Source organism: Haliaeetus leucocephalus, unplaced genomic scaffold, assembly GCF_000737465.1.
Source record: "Haliaeetus leucocephalus isolate CR32 unplaced genomic scaffold, Haliaeetus_leucocephalus-4.0 Scaffold439, whole genome shotgun sequence".
NCBI classification, from domain to species: Eukaryota; Metazoa; Chordata; class Aves; order Accipitriformes; family Accipitridae; genus Haliaeetus; species Haliaeetus leucocephalus.
In genome coordinates, this window is record NW_010972875.1 from 4,009,018 (window position 1) to 4,029,206 (window position 20,189).

General features: G+C 42.9%; 1 protein-coding gene across 1 annotated transcript in view; it reads left to right on the plus strand.

Moving 5' to 3' along the window:
- LIMCH1 (LIM and calponin homology domains 1) overlaps positions 1 to 20,189 on the plus strand; it is a 180,461-nt gene that overhangs the window by 86,407 nt on the left and 73,865 nt on the right. The gene's annotated exons all lie outside the window — the stretch shown is intronic.

Here is a 20,189-nt window from a genome sequence, read left to right on the forward strand (position 1 = left end):
GAGTGGTCCCTTCTGTCCTCAGCTACCAGCTGGAGTGTTGCGTTTATGATGACTGGAGGTGAAACTTGAAGCGAGTGATACCTTGTTTGCTTCCGAATTGGCCATTACTGATCCCCCCCAGGTTTCTGTGTGCATCCTGCACCACTGGCACCAGCCAGCACTCAGCCAGGGCTTCTGCAGACCAACCTCACTGCTGGCCTTTAAGTCCCTTCTTCTTCTGGATGCTTTGTTGGCTGCAGTGCTTACAGTGCACTCAGTAAGCTAAGCTGTTTGTTGGCTGGGACCACTACTCGTCATGCTAAGGATACTGTCCCTTTCTGCCAGCATCCAGGAATTTGTCCCTTGTTATAAGCTGAAGTCTCTCATTTAGCAGCCAGAGTGCCCTGAACAGTTTCCTTGTTGGGTCAGGATGGCACCAGCCAAGATGAGTGAAGGTTTGTAGGACACCTGTGAAGGACAGCTGTGAAGCATAGCTACTGTGAACAGATGCAAACTTTGTCATGTTGTTGAGACCTGTTCCCAAACTAGACTGATTAGGATTCAAAGGTGCAGCAGTTTCACGGTCAGCTCAAGCCATGCCCTGAGCCAGCTGAGCTCTGTCACTGAGAATGTCATGACTTGGTTTGGCCAAATGCTAATAATACATCTAAGCTCTTTGTGGCAAGGATCATCTGCTGGTCTGTTTTTGTCTAACACCTCACCCCATGAGTCCTGCTCTGTGGCCAGGACTCCTAGACAGTATGTTAATACAAATAATAAATAACAGTTACAAAAATATCACAGGCATTCCCGTGTCATTCACAGTCTGTTTTTAGACTGCTCTCCCAACTTAAGTCTTCATCCATGGCTTTAATCAATAGGTTTATAATTGGCTTTATTCACATTGAATAATTTAAAATGTTAATATGCAAATTCAGAGGTGAGAGGAACCTTTTCTGTGTTAAAACCAAGGGAGGATGGTCACCGCAGAGGATCTCCTTTTTGATTTTTTTGTTTTGTTTTGTTTTACACAGACACAGTTTTATTGCCCAGTCTTGAGAAGGGAAAGCCAACTACCATGCTTTAGAAAAAAGCGCTTAATTAAAAGCGAAGAGTCTACCTGTTCTGGGGCTGTCCAGTGACTTCACATAGATGTTATTTATAAAACTATATAAATAAAGGCTTAGTGTAATGATTGTTTACTTTTTTTTTTTGGACATAGGTTTAATAAAGTGAAGGATTCCAGGGATAACATTTGAAAATGGCAAAAAGAAAAGCATTGCTGCTGCTGAAGCCCTAATACTAGGCAGCTGAAATGTGAACTTGGCCTTATCATGGCATTAACCTTTACTATAAATGACAGAGTCTTTCCTCAGGCTGGAGAGGGCAGCTGGCTTCCAGGAGGAGCTCATTTTGTACCCATGGAAAATGCAGGTTGCCCACTGGATTAATTTTTAGATTTTCTTTCAAGTCCTAAAGCATCCTTCTGCAAGTTCAGCCATGACTTGCATTACGTTGGTTTACTGACTCTGAGTGAGTATTTTGGAAATGGCAAGCTTTTGAGGAATAATCTCTAAGTATCTGTAAGTATCAGAAAAAATGGCAGTTCAACAAACAAAATGCCATTTGCTATGTAGCTTAGGGCTGCACTAAATGAAGTCAAGAATCCAGTGCCTTCCTTGAGCTGTTGTCTTAGAAACGAAAGGCCTCCTGAGCAGAATGACTTAAACTCTTCAGGACAAATCCCACTGTTGAAACTTATGACTTCTCTTAATAACTGGGCAAATACCATGTGCTCTGGAGGCGTGTACCATCTTCAGGAGCTTTCAGTGGAGGAGTTGGATGTCTTGAGTCTGCAAATGTGTCACCCATGCCCTGTGATGACTGTGGCACTGTTGGAGTTCTATCCAGGCACCTGCAATCTTAACTTCTGTTGCAAAATCCGTTAGTTTGCTAATGAGGTCATAAAAAGCAGCACTGAGCTGGTGTGCTGCATGTGTTTAGGCTAGCACACATAAAATAAGCAGAGCTACAACTATCCATGTCTTGAGGCTAAAAGAAGTATCAGCTTTTGTTCTTAACAAGAAAAACCAGACCTAAGGCTATGGTTGCTTTCAGCTGCTCTGAATTTGACTTTCCAACACCTTCTACCATGCCAGCACTAGCACTCATATGGTTATTAGCTGGAGTGGGCAACTGGTCTGGCTGAAAAATACCCTTCTCCTCCATCTTACAGCATGTAACTGAATGAGCAGGAGTGCCAGCAGGAGGGAACGAAGAGGCTTACCAAGTTGGGGAAAGAAGTGTCATTCTATCAGCTTAAAGTAGTTCTGAAACTGCAGCTAGGGAGTTTAAACTTAGATGCCATTCTTATGTTATTGGCCAAAATCGAAGGACATGGGAACCTAGGAAAGTATCGTCCTGAAATCCCCTGTTTAAAGGTTGCCTGTGTTTAAAACTATACTTAGTAGTATTCTCACTCCCTAATTCTGGAAGGCCTCTCACAGATTGGAGTCTGTAGGTCTGCTCTATAAATACCGTCTCTGATCCTCAACTGTCTTTTTCAGTGACATGTAGCCTCTGCTGCAGGGAACAGCTAGATGCCAGTATTTATCTGAGAGAGTGAGAACTAAATTCAGTGGTAAATGGGGTTGACCAGAGTAAGAATATTTGCTGTACTTGCTGCTACCCTGCATTCTCACAGCGTCTGAGAGGTGGGTGCTGCTGCCCATAAAATCCACGTAATACAATCAGGAGAATGTTGATAACCGGGTAACAGTAGCACTGGAGATGTGAAAGGGGAGGGTGCCTTCCCAATAGCTCTTAACCTGACCAGTCCCTGGGGAGGTGAGCAGGGAAAAAAAGTTTCCACAGTGTGGTCAGACCGACAGATCTGCTACCTCAAAATGAGTCAGGGAGGCTCAAGCTTCCTATTACCTTCTCCTCTTCTGAAAAGGGAGCAAGCATGAGTTAGTAATGGTCTGTTGTGACCCCGGCCCTTAGGCTGAAGATGGTGGCAAAAGAATGCTGTCTCTAATCCCCTTCCTGGCTGCAAATCAACTCTGTGAAGTCTGTTGCAGTTTATGTCTGCTAGCAACTGTTCGTACTGTTTCTACGCTGAAAACCTTTCCGGGCACTGTAAGTGGATTTCTGTCAGATGATGTGCATGTTGCTAGCAGGAGCCTACGTGCTGAATGCAGATGATGGAACACGTCTTGCTCCAAAGATCACATTGCAGTTGTTTCCCTGGCTTAAAGCAAACAAGCAAAAAGGCAAGCTAGTGGAAAACTAGCATCTTAAAGATCCATGTGCAGTCATTTCTTTGGTTTAAGAGCCCAGTAAAATTCTGCAGTCTGGTGCTGTGGTCAAGAGTTCATAGAGGATGGAGTACCTGACACTGAAAGTCCCTTTGCCTTCTGCATTCCTCAGTGCTCCTGGATTAAAGCCACTTGCTTCCTGCTTGGCATAGTACTTTCTAATTGTAAGGTGCTTCCTCTTAAATGTCCAGAGGTCTAATGATACTATTGTAAACCTGTTAAAATTAATACTGCAGAGGAAAGAGCTTAGTTAATTGCTTGTGCAAAAATACAGTGCGAGGCTGAACTATCTGACTGAAGGACATCAAAGTCATTCACTATTAACCTTTTGAAAGCTGAATAGCCTTGGGATAATATGTGGAAATCTGTCCCACAGCTTAGGAGGAGAATTACACATTCATTTCTGGACAAGCAATATAACTAACAGTCTAGAAAATTAATATTGCAGTACAGAGGTAATCCTCAGCTATTTGAAGTGGTGTCCTTCTGTTAAAGTCCTTTTTATTGCTACTTCTTTGTTTGCTTCTGCCTCCTCATCTTCATGCAGGAAGCACTGTTACTTAGATGGTGAATGTCTGTTTCTGTTTGGGGCAATAGTGTGCACTGATTTATTACTGTGAAACATGTGAAAGGGAGTTCTCTTTTCAGACTTTTCAAGAGAGAGTATTGAACTTGCTAAATGTCCACATGCATCCAAGTGTGTACTGAGTTCAGCTGGGCTTTTTTCAGTCCATTCTGTATGCTCCTTCATCACCCCAGCTTTTCTCTTTGGATTGTACTAGTTCTCATGCACGACTTGGAATCAAGCTTGTGTTTCCCTATAAGGCCAGTGGCAAACATTATGCTTTCGCCCCCTTCCCCTTTCTTTTCCTTTTTAGTGGTAATGTTGGTATTGTTTGCTCTACTTTTACTGCAACAGCTAGAGAGACATTACTTGACTTGGTGTGTTGGAAAGTTGTATCCGTGTGTTGGGAGGCACGATGGACTGAGTGCTAGATGTGAGTCTCATCCTTGCACCTGTTGTGAGGCAACAAACTTCAGGCCTTAAACCGATAGCCTGGGCTGCTGGTGCTCTTGCTTCTGGCCTTTTATAACTGTTGGGTTGGCTGGGTGCTGTGTAGCTTGGCTGCACAGCCAACAAATCCCACGGATGTTACCAAGCATTCCTGGATATTTCTAATACTTTCTCATAACGAAAGCTGCCTCATTGCTGTTGTCCTTTGAATACCGTTTCTAGTTTGGTTGGAAGGAGGCTTGCTGTTTTTTCCAAAACCAATCCTAACTTTACCACTCCTGCCTAGCAACAGCATTAGGGAATCGTAGAGCTAATGCCTACCATTGGCTGAACGTGTGAGCTGCCAGTAGGTCTTTGCATCCTCATCTTTGCATTCAAGCCCTGATAATGCAGTCGTGGAGGTTCCTGTGAAGCTGCTTGGTGAACACCTTCAAGGAGAAGCTGCAGGCCTTATTGCCCAGTGACAGGCAGAAGGAGATGGAGCCCACTAGCCACAGCTGTAAAAGCTCAAGTGTCAGTGGGACATATACTTACCATGCAGGCAGCAGCTACTCTTTGGCTGACTATGGGAGGGATCCAAGGTCATTTTGGCAACTAGGGAGGGCTGAACTGTGAAGTGGCTCTGTTTCCTTGGCCAGCAGTGCGTGGATCAGGAATGCTGGTCGGTGGTTTTTGGGTTTTAACCTTCCTCTCCTTCCTATCTCCTCCTGCCCTGCAGCCCACAGCAGTGAGTAGGACCATGCTATAAATGCTCTCTGCCTCTTGAGCCTGATTTTCAGACCAAAGCAGACAGACCTGCCAAATAAGAAGTGTGACGTTTATGTATTAATTTCTGGAGTTACAGGGATCAGCCACAAAGTATTAGCACCACTATACAGTATATCTTCTGTTATTTAAAAGGGGGGATGGTGAATAGGTTCAGTTATTTGAGGTTTCAAGTAATCCAGGGCAATTTTCAGTGTAATTAATACATGTCAGGAATTTGACCCTTGTGGGGATAACAAGAAGTTCTGGATAACTGAGGTGATAGTGTAAACAAGTCATGAAAATTGTGCCAGAAAACTGTCTGCACAGGTCAGTAGCACAAGCTAATAAAATCTCTCAACTTCTGATCTAGAAAAATAATTTATACAGCTTTTACTTGACATATGCAGAAGCAGAAAACTCCCCCTTTTTTTTTGTACAATTCTCGGATGTTTTCTTTCATTAAGTTTCTCCTGTTACCCCTAAAGAGGTCAGACAGTAGTTGCTTCTTAAACCATAACAACTGCATGAAAAGCATAACTTGAAATGTCCTGAGAGTGCCACATGCATCACACATAGACATGCTGTTTTGCTGTGCTGATTATTTTCAAAGAAAATACAAGCAAATTTAGAAAAAAAAAAACACAACCAAAACTACTACTACAGCTTTGATACTATGTATTGGAAACAATGTATATTCTGACATTTCATAAAACAAATTATGAGCAAACACAGGAATTGCATCAATCATTGGCAAAACTAGTTGCAAATTGGTAAATCAAATAGAATGGTCCCCAGAGACCACTGTCAGAGCTTTTATAAAAGCCTTTAAAGAGGCAAAGAGAGGTAAGTAAATAAATAATTGTTATGCACCAAAAGAACACATAAAATTCGTTACTGAAGTCAATGTTTAGTAACAGACTTACGTAAAAAAGAAACATGGCAAAGTTAGTCATAGGAGGCTGGGTTTTGGTTTGTTCTGGGTTTTTTGAGAAACACAGGCTAGCGTGATCTTCCTTCTTAGTGTGCACTCCTGTATTTTATTTTTACAGTGCTGAATAGTGGCTGGGTGGAATCTGATGTGTCAGTGGACTAGAATTTTAGAGAAAGAAGCAGCAAGATAATTATATCCTCTCAGAGAAGTGTTGCAGTCAAACAAAAATTTGAGTAACCAAGGCGTTAGCAGAATTCTATTAGAATGGGTGATACTTTATCTTTAGCAATATCACACTAGTTGTTACTTGCTCTTTCATTCTGTCCAAAACAACCAAAAGAGTAAAAGTCAATCCAGTATTATGATTAGTTTGAAGGGACCTCCCAAGCCGTATCTTCAGATATGCCAGCTCAATTTCTAAGCGTCTCAGATCTTTGAATGACACAGTCAACAATGATCAAAGTCTGTTTTCCTGCAAAGTAAGTATCAAGCTTACTGGTATGGTGTCCTCATCCTTTTTATGCTAGATGCTATATGGCATCTGCAGTCTCTGCCTTCAGAAGTTTGTAATTAAGAAACAAGACGTAGATGCAGTTAGAAAGGAAACAGAGAAACAAGGTATTTGTCACCACAGGGTTATCAGCAAACCTGGGATCTAACTGCCATTGGCTCTTCATAAGCATAACTGTAATGTAGAATTTTGGGGAAGGTAATGGAATAGTTCTAGTGAAATTTAGAGAAGGCTACTCATAAGCATGTGGACTGTGCGTGAGAAAATACAAAATCCAAAACCTGCCTAGAGTCAGCACCCACAGTATTAAACTAAGTTGGCTAGTTCCCAGGGGTGTTTGAGACCTTAAATGCTCTTTAGTCCTTACCCTCTAGTTGATCAGAGATTAATCACTTGCTTTTTTAAATACTATTACCCAATCTCTTGAGCCACCCAATCCTGATTAAAATTTACTTTCTAAAAAATGATCTTAGAGAACTGAAACTCTTTGGATTCCAGACTTTTACATATTATTTGAAGAACTGTGAGTTCTTGGTGTTCTCCTACTTGCATCAAAAATTCTTGCAGGTGGTTTATCTTCCCAAGAGTAGTTCACCTTGCTTATTCTATTTTGCTTGCCTGAAATTTGATGAGCAGTATTAGAAATCCAGCGCTTAAGCCTGCACACAAACTATTATGTAAGTAAATTGCAGACCGAGAACTTCAAAGATCGTGGTCAGTATTCTCCATCACAGCTTCCAGTGTGATTTATTCTCTTTGTATAACAGTGTACAAATATTCTTGTTCTTTATAACTTTATAGTACAAGTTGGAGGAATAAAAGTGCCAGACTCAGGTTAGGAAGTGGATGGGAAGTAAATAAGAGGAAAAACAGTCAACTGCTCTATTCAGGATAATGGAAGGTGGAGTTTGGGATATGCCAGAGAATGGAAAATCCTGGATAACCTCCGTGTTGTGGGTGTGGGCAACTCACTGAACAGTCCGCTTGAGTTTGGCAGCCAGCAGCATCTATCACCCTGGCTCGGCACAGCCACAGGATAGCTCTTGCAGGAGAGCTGCTCGATGCCAGCGCCTTTCCCGTTCAGGGGCAAGTGGCCCAAAAGCATGAGATCAGCTTAGCAGTGCAGCATAGCACATTTAGAGATTTCCAGGTAGCCAAAAAGCTCCAGAAAGTGGGTGCTGCTCATGTGATAGCTGACTCTCCAGGCTCTCTGCAGTCATACACAGAGCATGAGGCACGCTGAAGCCCCTATGCAGCCCTGGGCTGGCTGGCATGTACATGCGCAGGTACAAAGAGCATGTGTGCCCAGGGTCTGGTACCTCCTGGGTGGTTGGGCTCCCTGTGCTGCAGTTTGGGCAGTGTTCCTGCATCACCTAAGGTGGTTGCATAGCTCTGTAGCCCCTGTATTTGGATGGGGCTACATCTGTTGACCTTGTAAACCCCAGGTAGCTCTTAGTAGGGTCTCCAGATTTAAAGGCTGGTTAGCTTCAGCACAGTGCTGAGCCTCAGCTGGGTCCATGCATTCAAGCAAGGCAGTACTATGTCTGATGCATATTCCGCAATCGCTAGGATGGGCAGTATAGAGGTGCTTGCCAAAGCCAGTAAGTCCTGCTGGCCTTGAGCTGATTTTGGGTAGCCATGTGTAACATTTGCATTCTCCAGAAATCTGCACCTGTGGGAGTTGTTTGGAGACGTGTGAGCTGACTCAGGCTCTGCAGTCCTTTAAATCAGCTAAATTGCTGGCGGCTTCTTGTTGGCTCTGGAGCTAGTACAGCTGCTTTCATGGCTGGTGAAGCCTGGCCTAATAATCTTGCTGGACTCTACTGGTTCTGCTGTCTAGATACGCGTCTCTCTGATCAACCAACTGAACTCTGAGTCCCTCTGTTGAGGAAAGGAAAAAATCGTATTGGCTTTAAATTTACCCTTTTCCTGTATACACTCTCATCAGCTAAGTTGCACCTCAGTCTGTATAATGTGGCTTTAAATTGCAAGGATTTTCAGAAATTGCAGGTGAGGAATTGGAAGCTTGCTGTTTAAGGGTGCATGAACATCTCTGCTAGCCTTATTTGTGACTGTTCTGAGGAAGGGCCATTGGTTATACCTAGGTAAGCTGAATTATAAGTACAGTTTGCTGTTTTCCTCTACAAACAAAAGGTGATCTCAGGTCTGGTTAGGACAGAAGGTAGGGTATAAACTGAAATTTTAGGAATAAATCATGAGTGATAGCCGATTTGTTTCCCCTTTCTTTACCTTCTGCCAACAAATGTGACAAGCTATTTCTGCCATCTTCTCTCCTTCGTTCCAGTTCCTAAGACTTGGCGTGATGCATGTATTCATTTTCCTACCCTTGTTGCTTTGTGCATTCCTAGGGGAGAGAGGATGTAGCAAAAGTATGCCTTAAATACACCTCTAGTGTGTTGACAGTAAAAGAAGAACAGGAATATTTGTCCTGTAGGAGGAGAGATCCTTTATAGTCTGCTGCCTAGAGGAACCAGAACCAAGACATTGTGAAAGAGCTGGGAGAAGGCCTTGCAATGGGAATACCCTGTATTAAAGAAGAGTTCCTTTCTTTCCCTCTTGTTTTAATCATTGATTTTTATGCCCATAAACTGGAGGAAATTCTGCTTCTTAAATACATTATTGCACTACTTTTTTTTTTCCTCCTAAAAGCTCAGTCTTCACAACTGTAAACAATTACGGCATCCAGACATAATCCACAAATCATGCTTTCCAAATGGTCCTTCAAAGGCATGTTTGCACAACCTCTATAGACTTAATCAACAGTAGTAATTTAAGTTGGCTATTCTGCATAGTCCATCTAAGTTTGCAGCTACCATAGCTTCATGAATAATTGTTCCAGTTCTTGAATTATATCTGGGGTATTCCTTACTGATGGTTGAAAAGGGACAGAAAAGAAATCACTGCCAGGCTATTGGGTAGTTCATTGTGCTTTGAATATTTACTATAAAAAAATTCCAAACTGGAAATATTCAAGGTGACTGACAGTTATGGCCATGCTAGCAGAGACACCAAATGCATGTTTTCAAATCTGAGAAAGAAACAACAGATACATAGTTTGAGTGTCGTGGTATTTAGTCATTTAGGCAGTTACACTATATATGGTCAAAGTTAAGAATAGGTGCTGATTTACTTAGCATTTTTTTGCACAGATATTTTGGCTGTCTGTAAAATGTACTTGCAGCAAATTGAAAATTATTGATTTTCTTCCCCTTCCTTTTCCTCACTGAAATAATTCTAGACATCTAAATGTGAAAGCTGTCTATTTATTTTTTTACTGGAAGTAAAAACAGTAATGTAGGTTTTCCAGCTGGAACGTGCTGGAACTTCATTCAGTACAAAAAGCCAATTAAAAAAAAAAATAGGGTTTTTTTGGACTTGAACAGCTTCTTTTAGAAGTATTTGCGAGGAAACCCCAACCTGTACATTAAAGAAGTCCAGTATGTTTTATGCAATGTTGGCATGAAAATGCAAAGCTGTGAGTGGGGGGAAAACGTATGTCAGGTATCATGTAACAGCAGTAAAGAGATTTCTGATGTTTATCAAACCTTGAACACCACAGATTATTAAAACATATTCCTTGGCAGTAAAGAGTAGATGTTTAATTTGAAAGGAGAAATGGAATTTGTTGCTTTTTTTGCAGAGGTCGTGAACTGAGCAGGAATGAGTCCTCCTTGGCGGTTTCACTATTTTGCTGTTTGCCTTGGGGAGTAGAGATTTGGTCTGATTTTAACAGCTACTGCCAGGCCCCCAGCCTCCACAGGCGGCTTTCTTGCATCCTTTGAGGCCCACCTACAGCAGTTGTACTTGGACATCGGGATGCAGAGCCCCTCCAACAGCTCCGGCTATGTAGTATCCTGATTCTTGCATAGCGGATTGCCATCTTTGCTGAGAGAAGTCCGAGTGTCAGCCAACTGTTACTATTTGTTGGCTTTAAATGGAAGATAGCTTTGCTTAATATACCAGGCAAAAGAGAACATATCACGTAAAAGAAAGGGGCAAGAAAGTAAAGTTATGTTAATAGCAGCTGCTGCAATTAGAAGTTTAATGAGTCTGCCAGGCAGTGCTCATACATTCACTTTCAGAGGTTTCATGTCAAATTGATGTTAATTTTAGGTACCAGTTTCTTTTGTCCCTTTACAGTTTGAAACCTTAAAAATACATTATACAAAATTTCAGGTATTTTCTGGCCTTGGATGTTCAAAGTTTTGTGCTCAGCTAGTTCAACACAGCTGGATGCAGCAAAAGTTTTCAAATGAGATTCATCATGCACATAGTTTCATTAAAATCCTGTATTTTGGGGGATTGTATGCCTTCAATGAAATCAAGTGCCTGAGTAGAAAGACAGCTGATAAATGACCAGGGGAAAGTAAGAATTGAGGCTATAACTCCAATACAGCTTTGTGTCTATGATTAATTGAGTTCTTGTGTATCAGAAAAGCATTGGGTGTAAATCTCACTATTGGTCATTTCCAGTTACTTTTTTTTTCCTTGCCATCTGCTTTGGATGTGGTGAGAGAGGAAAACTAGAAATAGTCTGTAGTGATCACTGCAGTATTTTTTCAGATAGTCATCTCTGAATGTGCATGCAGGTGCACTGATAATGCTTTAAGTTACCTATATTGGTTCACAATAGATTATGCTGGTCAGGTAATTAATGACCCTCAGACACACCTTTTCAGGTAGGCAAGCTCATGATGTACAGGATTTTCCTAATTTTCCTTCTCCACCAGCCCCACTCCATCCCAAAGGTCCTGTGGGAAGTTGCATCTGATGGTTGCCTGCAGCTGGTTCCCTGAAATAGTCAACACTGCTCTTCCTGGAAAAGAAGGTTATTTTCACAACAGTCAAGTCAAAATATAGAAAGCAGGCACTGGGTAACAGTGCCCTAAGATATCAGATGTGATCAAAGGGATCCCATGAAGCTTGGAATCTGCAGGCGGAGAAAGGAAGGTAGGGTATGTGAAAAAAGGTAGTATATTTTAGTAGACCTGCTAATATAATTAAGGAAAACATGGAAAAAATTTTAGCACATAGATTTTCATTACCACTGTGGTACAATATCTTACCAGGAACACATATATAAATAGCTTTTGAGAAGCATCTGTTGTGCCATGGCTTAACACACAATTGCCTGTACAGCAGTCAGGAAAGGCAAAGGTTTGTTCAGCAGTGTTTAGTTGTAGTTGATGGCTGTACGTAAAGTGTAAAAGGCTTGTTTGTGTTGGAGCTTAAGCTATTTGCAGTGTTCTTTGGATTACCCCAGGGGTGTACTTTTTGGGTATATCACTCGGGAGGTAATTCAACTTCATTCATCTATGAATTTTTTTTTTGTGTGTGTGTGTGTGTGTGTGCAGGGTGATAAGCTTTAACAGTACATCTAGTGAAAACTGTATTCTCCCATATTTAATGCTCAAGTTAGTTTTTTTGGTCGGTCCCATTGCTTGGACCCCTGTGACTTATACACTGGTTTTGTTTTCACAGTATCTGGTGTAGTAGTTTAGTAGTTCTTATGACTTGTAACTCTAGATTTAAAGTTTATGGGGTTTTTTGTTTACCTGAAGCAGTTTGTTTGAGAAGGCTGCCTTTGAGATCTCCTAAATCTGTAGTCAGACTGTGTACTTTCCTTAATGCTTTATTGTGTCCTGATAATTACACACAAATAAACCAAATGTAGAAAACAGCATGTTCTCCTTAGTTGTGAATTTCTTGCCCATTTTTATATTTTACTGTAGAGCTCAGTTGTGGGGGCAGCAGGCACAGGGGTGAGCTGAGAACAGACAGTGTCCAGTTTCCCCAAGAAGATGTCCTGAGGGCAGTGTTGTGGCACTAACTGTGGTTTTAGGGTTCCTTGAAATCTGTGTTTAGGTTAGTCATACTCTCAGTACACATAATGTGAGCACAAATAAAGGTCAAATTTGTCTTCATGACCTTTTTTTTTTTCCTCCTTCAGATAGACAGCGCAACTATTGCCAGAAGGATGGGTAAGAAGGGATAAATGCCACAGACACTGAGCTCCGGTTGGACTGAGAACATTGTTGTTATATTTATTTCATTCTCATCTTTTTTGATAACTCTTTCCCCAATCTGCTCTGCGTTAAGTCTTGTGTTGAGCCACTTCACAGCCCAACCAACACGGCAGAGCAAGGTAAATAACAGTCCTTTCCATTGCTGCAGAAGGAACCAGGCTTTACTTTTTGGTGGTGCCTCCCATGTCCTTGTGTTTTTACCCATCTGGCTCTGGATTTGCAAGGTGAATTCCCAGCAGCTTCTAGGAATGCTTAGCCTGCACTTCACTGTATGTGAGCTTGATTTTAATCCTGTCCTTGAGGAGCTTTATTCATCAAAAATGTGAAAAGTGGGTAACAGAAGTCATGAAACTGAGACCCAAACCCTCACGAGCCCAGCACTATGATCTAGTACTCTGTAGAGAGGGGATGGCAAGGAGATGTTGTCCTCTTCCTTGGCCATAGTATGGCTGTTACCGTAGGATGTGGCATCCAATAGGCCCCCTCTCTCCAAGATTGGATGACATCTGACATCTGGCTGACATCTGGCTATGATTTCATCAGCACCAGAGCCAGTGAATAGCCTGGAAATGCTTTGGGCTTTTTTCCCTGCCTGCCTATCTTCTGTCTTCATTGCTGTAAACAAAGCCATCTTACTCTGGGTGTATCTTGGGCTTGGCAAATTTGAGGGAATACAGATCATCTGATTGCTCTCTCCTCCCAAGACGTGGATGTTGACTGAGCCCCCATTTGTTTAAATGTTTTATTTGTGCCTTCAGGGATAATGACCTGATGGAGCAAGGAGAAATATCAGGACCTACTTAACTAATGAAGTCATAGGGTCAGCCTTGTGCTCATACTGTGTGCACCCCTCCCACCCCCCCGTGGTTTGCTTTTGCCTGTTGAATTGAAGGCTGCTCTTGCTCATGTTCTTTCATATGGTCCCCTCCTATTCTTCTCTTCTGCCTTTCCCTGTTACCCTTCTCCTTTCCTGTCCACAGTTTCTCTTCCCTCTTTTTACATTATACCATGCTGCAGGGATTTTAAGCTCATTTTAAAAATTTGCAGAAATAAGATGCATCATCCATGCTGTTCAATACCCTGATTTCACCCTGTACCCAGCATGAAATTTTCATTACCTGCCCAGGACCTGCAGTGCCATTTTATATTCTGAACTCCTTGGATTTGCCTTTCATTATACACAGTATGGCCATTCCTGTTTGGGGATTTTGGTTACAACCATCGTACAAATGATAGTAATACCCTGTATCGCATAGGAAGCTTATAAACATGGTTGAAATTTGTTATGGGGCAATTATCTTAAAAGCAAATAATCTGATAGTGAAGGGCAGATTTAGGAAAGCATCAAAGACAGTTTCTTAAGATCGAGTATTGTTGCTGTACTTCTGATTTTCTCAAAAAATTGCAAGCTTTTAATTTTCAACAATGTGCTTTTTGATATCTGGTGGACAAGTGAACTTTACAATTTGATTTGTTTAACACATTTCTTGCATTTTGTGCTTGTTTTTTAGAGCTCCCCCATCAATTCTCATGGCATGATTTTGATTTTTGTTGTTGCTGTTGCTTATTTTCAGTTTATTAATGTAGATTGAACATGCTCATGTTCTATGTGAGACTGATGATTGGAACTATTAGCAAAAGATTTTGTAGGATGCCAAAAATGCTAAGAGCAGCTCTCTGAAAAGATGAATGGAGTATCCTCTTTCCTTTGCCCAGCTTTCCCTCTACACTGTCAGAGGAGGATAAGTTTTATACTACCAGAGTAGTGTAAAGTAGCAGTATCAAAGCTGTGCACTATCCTCTTGCTCGAGGTAATTGCCATTTTCCGACCCAGTAAGCCTGGTTGGAAGCAGCAAGGATCTAAGCACCTTGGTAGGAATCTGGCACTTCCAGCTAGATCTTTGGGGTCTGGTACTGCACATCTCCTGTCAGTCTTAGACGTTATCCGAAGATCGCTTAGAGCCACGTTTGGGGTTTCTGGTGTGTTTTGTGTAGCTGCAGCGCGGCCCCAACAGACCCATTTTCCTCACAGAATTTTGAAGGTGTTTTTTGCCTTTTTGTTACGGGAGTGGGGCTGTTGTTTGAGGAGACACATCTTTTCTTTGTTGACTGCCCACAAAGCAGCAGAAAAAGGCTTGGCTTTCTGTGCAGAGGCGGTCTTCGCCGTCTTCCCTGCCAAGCTCTCGCAGGGACTGCTTGTCAGTCAGGCGTTGCGGCCTGCTGGTGCCGAGCCCTCGCTCTCGCAGGGACTGCCCTTCTCCGGCCGCTATTCCCGCCGCCCTGCCTTCGGAGCGGTGCGGTGCGGTTTCATCTCCCGCCCGCGGGCGTTATTCCTGCCGTTTTACTCTCGCCACCTCTGTCTTTCTTCTCTGGGCCTACTTCTTGCCCTAGGGGCTCACCCGCTTCCAGGCGCGGCGGTAATTCTCCTCCTTTGCCCTTCGGCTGCCTTCCGCCCGTGGGGGTGCGGGGAAGGGCGGCTGGGGGGCGGGAGGGCAGCCCCCGCCGGGCGGCGGCCCTGGCGCCTCTCTCGGTGTCGGGGTGGTGTCGGGGCCGCGCTGCCCGCTCTGCAGCTCCGGGGAGGGGGGACGGGACGGGACGGGGCGGTGGGTGGAGTTTGGGGGTTTGCAGCCCCCGCCGGCGGCAGCTGTGCGGCTCCCGGCCGCGGCGGGCGGCTCCGGCTCCGGCTCCGGCCGCTCCGCAGGCTCGTTGCGCTTCGGGAGGCGAGGATCGGGTCAGGCTGACGGGCGGGTAAGTCCTGCTGGTGCACCTCCCTGGGGCCGGGCTCGCTCTCTTTCTGGTTTTCCCCGTGCGGGGTTTAATTTTCGTTAGGCGAGGCCGTTGCCTGCCAGGCTGCCGTTGGGGTGCGTGCAGCCCTGTCTCCCCTTCCTCTTGTGGTGGGGCTTGCCTTCAGTCGTGGCGGGCTGTCATCCTTCCCCTTCTGGAGATGAAGCATCCTAAATGTCTAAGTGACTGTGTTCTGACCACGATCGAGTTCCTTCCAAAGCAGTAGGTTTGGAATCTGCCAGAGAAGACAGTGTTTTGTGAAGTGTAGTTTTACTGTATATACAGTAAAGCATACTGTATAAACAGTAAAACATATATGTAGAGCAAAACATATACAGTAAAGCATAGTGGATAAATAGTAAAACTTATATATCTCTGTGTGTGTGTGTATATTTTTATATATATGAAAAGTCCCCAGTCTTTCTCGTAAAACTTCTTTCCTGGTGGACTTGAACTGGGTATTTCAATGTTTCCTTTCCATCTGCTTGTGAATCAGTCAAGATCCATTGCTTTTATATAAATAAATTATCACCACTAATTATTTATATAAGATGGAAAAATAAGGGAATTGGGAAGAAACGTTGAAAGAGTAAACGAAAGGCTTTTGAGAGTCTGTATTGGAAATTGCTCACAAAAGCAGTTTGGAAAAAAAAAAAGTATATTTAGAAATCTTCCCATTTATTCTGGAACAGGGAAAATTTCAGCATTCCAGAAATGAAAAAGGCCACCTGTTTGTCTGCAGCTGTCCTGCAAAACAGTGCAGTGCTGCTGGCAACTAATAATATCTCCAACTTGCAGAAGTGGCACGCACTTGGCATTTTATTCAGCGTTCTGTGCAGACATACAGCTTGGCTTGCTTTTGTTTTACCCGAGTTTATCTGTATATCTCATCCAGGCCATGCAGTAGCACATCTGACAAATGATGGTTCCACAGTGATAAGCCGCTGGTCCGATTTGCAGCGCAAATACAGTGAGAATATTTCGTATACTATTGTGGCAGATGAAAGGAATGGAAGTGGGCCAAATTCAAGCTGTTTGCCATTGCATCTGATCAGCAGATCCTATGGAGAGAATTTGCCTGCTGTGAACATTTGATTCTCACTAGCTTGAACTGTCTTGTGTGTTGGCAGTGCTACTGTGTGAATTTGCAGTGGCTTTCCAGGGTGTCTGTCCCGCACAACTGCCAATTTCGGTGTGTTTTTTTACAGGATTCAGGATTTTGTGCTCCATTTTGTGTGTGGGGAGAATGACTTAATGCTATACAGTGAACAGTTTTTCATATTTGTAACACATGGGTTATCAGTCTTTTAAAAACAGCAGAAAAAAACCCAAAAGGTTACAAGGGAGCAGCACGTTATTTCTTCCTCCCTCCTTCCACCTTCATCAAGGTGTAACCCCTCTGCCTCCCATTCTCTCTGTATTACCTGCAGGTGGTTGTCCTGGCAAAGTGATTTTGTAGTGGTGAGTCTGTCAGGTTACACACCAGAAAGGATGAAAAGGTGGCAGTGTTGAAATGCAGTTGTGAGAGCAGGAGCAGCTTCCCCTTCCTTCCCGTGCATCCTTCTGACTCAGTTCTCAGGGAATCAGTGCCCCACACCTATGTTTGTCCATCCCTGCTCCTCCCCGGCCCTTCTTGCTGGCTCGTGGCTGGCTTTGCCCAAGAGTTTGTAATGTTTGGTGTGTTGGTTAACTTTTTGATTCTGAAATTCAGTATAGCAAAACATTTACATTAATAATTCTTGCATTTCTAATACTTACAAGTAACCAGCGTTGCTTATAGTGCTGATCTAAGAGGAACTGTCAGGACTCTGCGTAGGCAAGCAGAAAAGGGTTGGGGTTTAACCTATCAGTGTATCCTGTGTTTGTGTCCTCTGTCACCACGCTGAAGCATTTGTCTTCTGTAACCAGCCTGTTTAGAGTTTATGTCATTTTATAGATAAAGCATAGGTGAAATTTTATAGATATCTATGGATTGTAGTTTTATAGATAATATATTTATAGATATCTATAAATATATTTATAAAGTTTTCTAGATTAAAAAAGAGATAAAATTTGCAAAATAAATTTAGACTGTAATCTGTAAGCTTGCTCTTTCTCTGGGTGTACGAGGGGAAAAAACCCAGAAGAAGACTTCTGATTTAGTATTCATGTGGACTGAAACCGAGAGGAGCCAGCAGTAGACAGTTGCAGGTCCTCTGGGGCTGTAGGAAATGACGTGCTGACCAAGTGACCTATCCTCCATCTATTCCAGTTCTGCAACTGCAGCAAGTAACCGCTCAGAGAAAGGCAATATCATCTCCCTTTAATGTATTGAGAAAATTGCGTGTTAGTGCCTTGTAGGGGCTGCCAGAGGGACTGAATTCTGACCATGTGTCTTTTGAGACCGCTGTAAAAGATACTGCCCTGTTAACTGAGGCACGGCAGCTGGCCACGCTGCGATCCTTGCCATTGCAGTGTGACCCATTCGCGTGACCTATTTAACTCTGCCAAGTTGTAAGGAGCAGGACATGCACATTAGGTGGGTGTTTTCAGTCCCTTATTTAAGGTAAGCATGTTTTATATATATTGCTGCTTGTAAGCCTTTTTTTTTTTTTTTTTTGAGTTTCTTCAAAGCAGCAAAGGAGTGGCACTTTAGAATAGGTGACTACAAAAAACAAGTAGTTACAGCAAACAAGTATGGAACTGTAATTTCAAAAAACATAAGCAAAATTTTCTGAGAACTGAAGAAACTAGCACTTGGCTAATGCAAGGTGTCCTAATCCTGAGAGAAAGCTTTGCTGGGAGCTGGGTCTTAAGACTCCTTTCTCCTTTTAGTGGCTTAGGAGTGTTGTTCTCCAGTGTCTTCATAGAACTAACAAATACGAATTTCAACTGGACTGGAGCAAACCAGGAAAAGTTTTGTTTTGCAGTAGTATGAGATGCATTTTGGCTTGGAGATAGGCAGCCTAGGTGGGTTTACCTGAATGTCTGTCACTTGAAACTTGAAACCAAATTTGTTTGGGTTTGGGGTTTTTTTTTAATCCTTTTAAACAAACTGCCATATTTAGGACCATTGGGAAATAAAACCTATGAGATTGTTACCAAAAGCAAAAACTTCTTTCAGTGCTCACTGATTGCATCTTGTTAGCATGCATGGTTATTCATGCCCATATAAGATACCAGCTTTCTGAGGAATTGTTTGGGTGATGGTGTTAGTTACTGTTGGCAAATGTTATTTTTATGATGACCATCAAAATAAAAGCATGTACGAAAACAGGCATAGGGTGGTGACACTGGGTTTTTTTGAGAAGTGGGCATTTGTTCATCAACAGAAGAACTGAGTTTCCAAACTACATGGCTGCCAAATGGCTGATATTTTTGTTACTGCTTATCATAACTTGGATGTGAACTTTTGGCATAGAGATGGGTGCAATTAGTTATCCCTGGAGTTCCCCCCACTTCAGTGGTTTTCTTAATCTATTAGGTTACTGTGTCCTGTATATTTTTGTTAGGAAGTATTGTTAGGAACTTTGTTTTTTAAAGCTTTTGCATTTTTATTAGATTTACACATCACTCCACCCACCATTTGGAATTGACCAGAACTGTCCTCCATCAAAGCCTAAACACAAGAGTTAACTCACGTTGCAGTTGGAAAAATTATAATGCAAACAATAAGCCAGATGGGGAATTTTACAAGCATCTCTTCATGTCATGAATGATGCTGTCTCTCTGGGTTATGGGCTCTCTGCTGTCTCGGCTGCTGTTCCTTTCCCCCTGGCTCCCCTCCAGAGCTGTTAAGTTTCAGTCAGGGGGATTTGGACTCCTCTAAATTTCCAAGTCCCTATTTTTTTGTGGTGTGGCTGGTGACAGCGAGCTTTGTGTGCGAGAGCGTTGGCATGCAGAGAGCCGCAGCGATTAGCATGCTGATCGCTGCGCTCCGGCAGAATAAACAGGGCTGCTCTCGCCGAGCTATGGCCGTGCCACCCAAACAAAGGCCTGGGAGCAGAGGTGGGGAGAGCCCTCCTCGCCAGTCCTGCTCTCTCACCCAGGGTGGGCAAGAGCTGATGCTGCCCAGGCTCCTCTGCTTCCCAGTTTTTACCAAAATGGAAGGTCTCTGCCACACGCTGTGGCTCTGCCCCTCTCTAACTCTTCATGTGGCAGCTTACCTCCAGTGGGAGGTTTGAGATGAGAGGCCTCAGAGAATATCAAGCTGTACGTAATATCTTTGCTTGTCCACACCTCTGCCGTTGCAGTTGCTGATCTAGCAATGTGTATATCTGAAAACTTGTTCTCTACTGACCTTCAAGATTTATCTGCATAAGAAAGATTCACTGGTTCTGTAAAAGGGGGGTGGTGTCCATGCATATGTGTAAGTAAGTATAAAACATATATTAAATGTCTGTGCACACATACAGATATAATCCCCTCGGTGCATACCCATGTGTCATCACTCGTGTTTGGTTTGAAAGAGGCTTGTATCAGTTTGTGCTTAATTTCTCTTAGTTACTGATTTTTTTTTTTTTTTTACACTCTGAAAAGTGTAAATCCTCCATGAAAAGTGTTACAAAATTGGTGTTGTCTCTTCTTCCAGACAGTGGTCACATAAAGTGTAGCTTCAAGCATTTTATTTGTGGAGAAGGCACCTACCTCTTTTCCCAGTGGCTTCTGGCTGTTTAAGGTTGGAGAGGCAAGAGACCAGTTGTGTTAACTAAGAGTAACTGGCTTGTTTGTACCGACATGCAAAATGTTTTCTGAACAAACTGCTTGTTTAAATGGTGGTGGGCTGTTTCATATCTACCCTTACGGATCCCTTCAGAAATCCAGCCTTTTCTGCCCTGTAACGTGCTGAAGTTGTGTTGGCAGCCTACAAGCAGTAGGT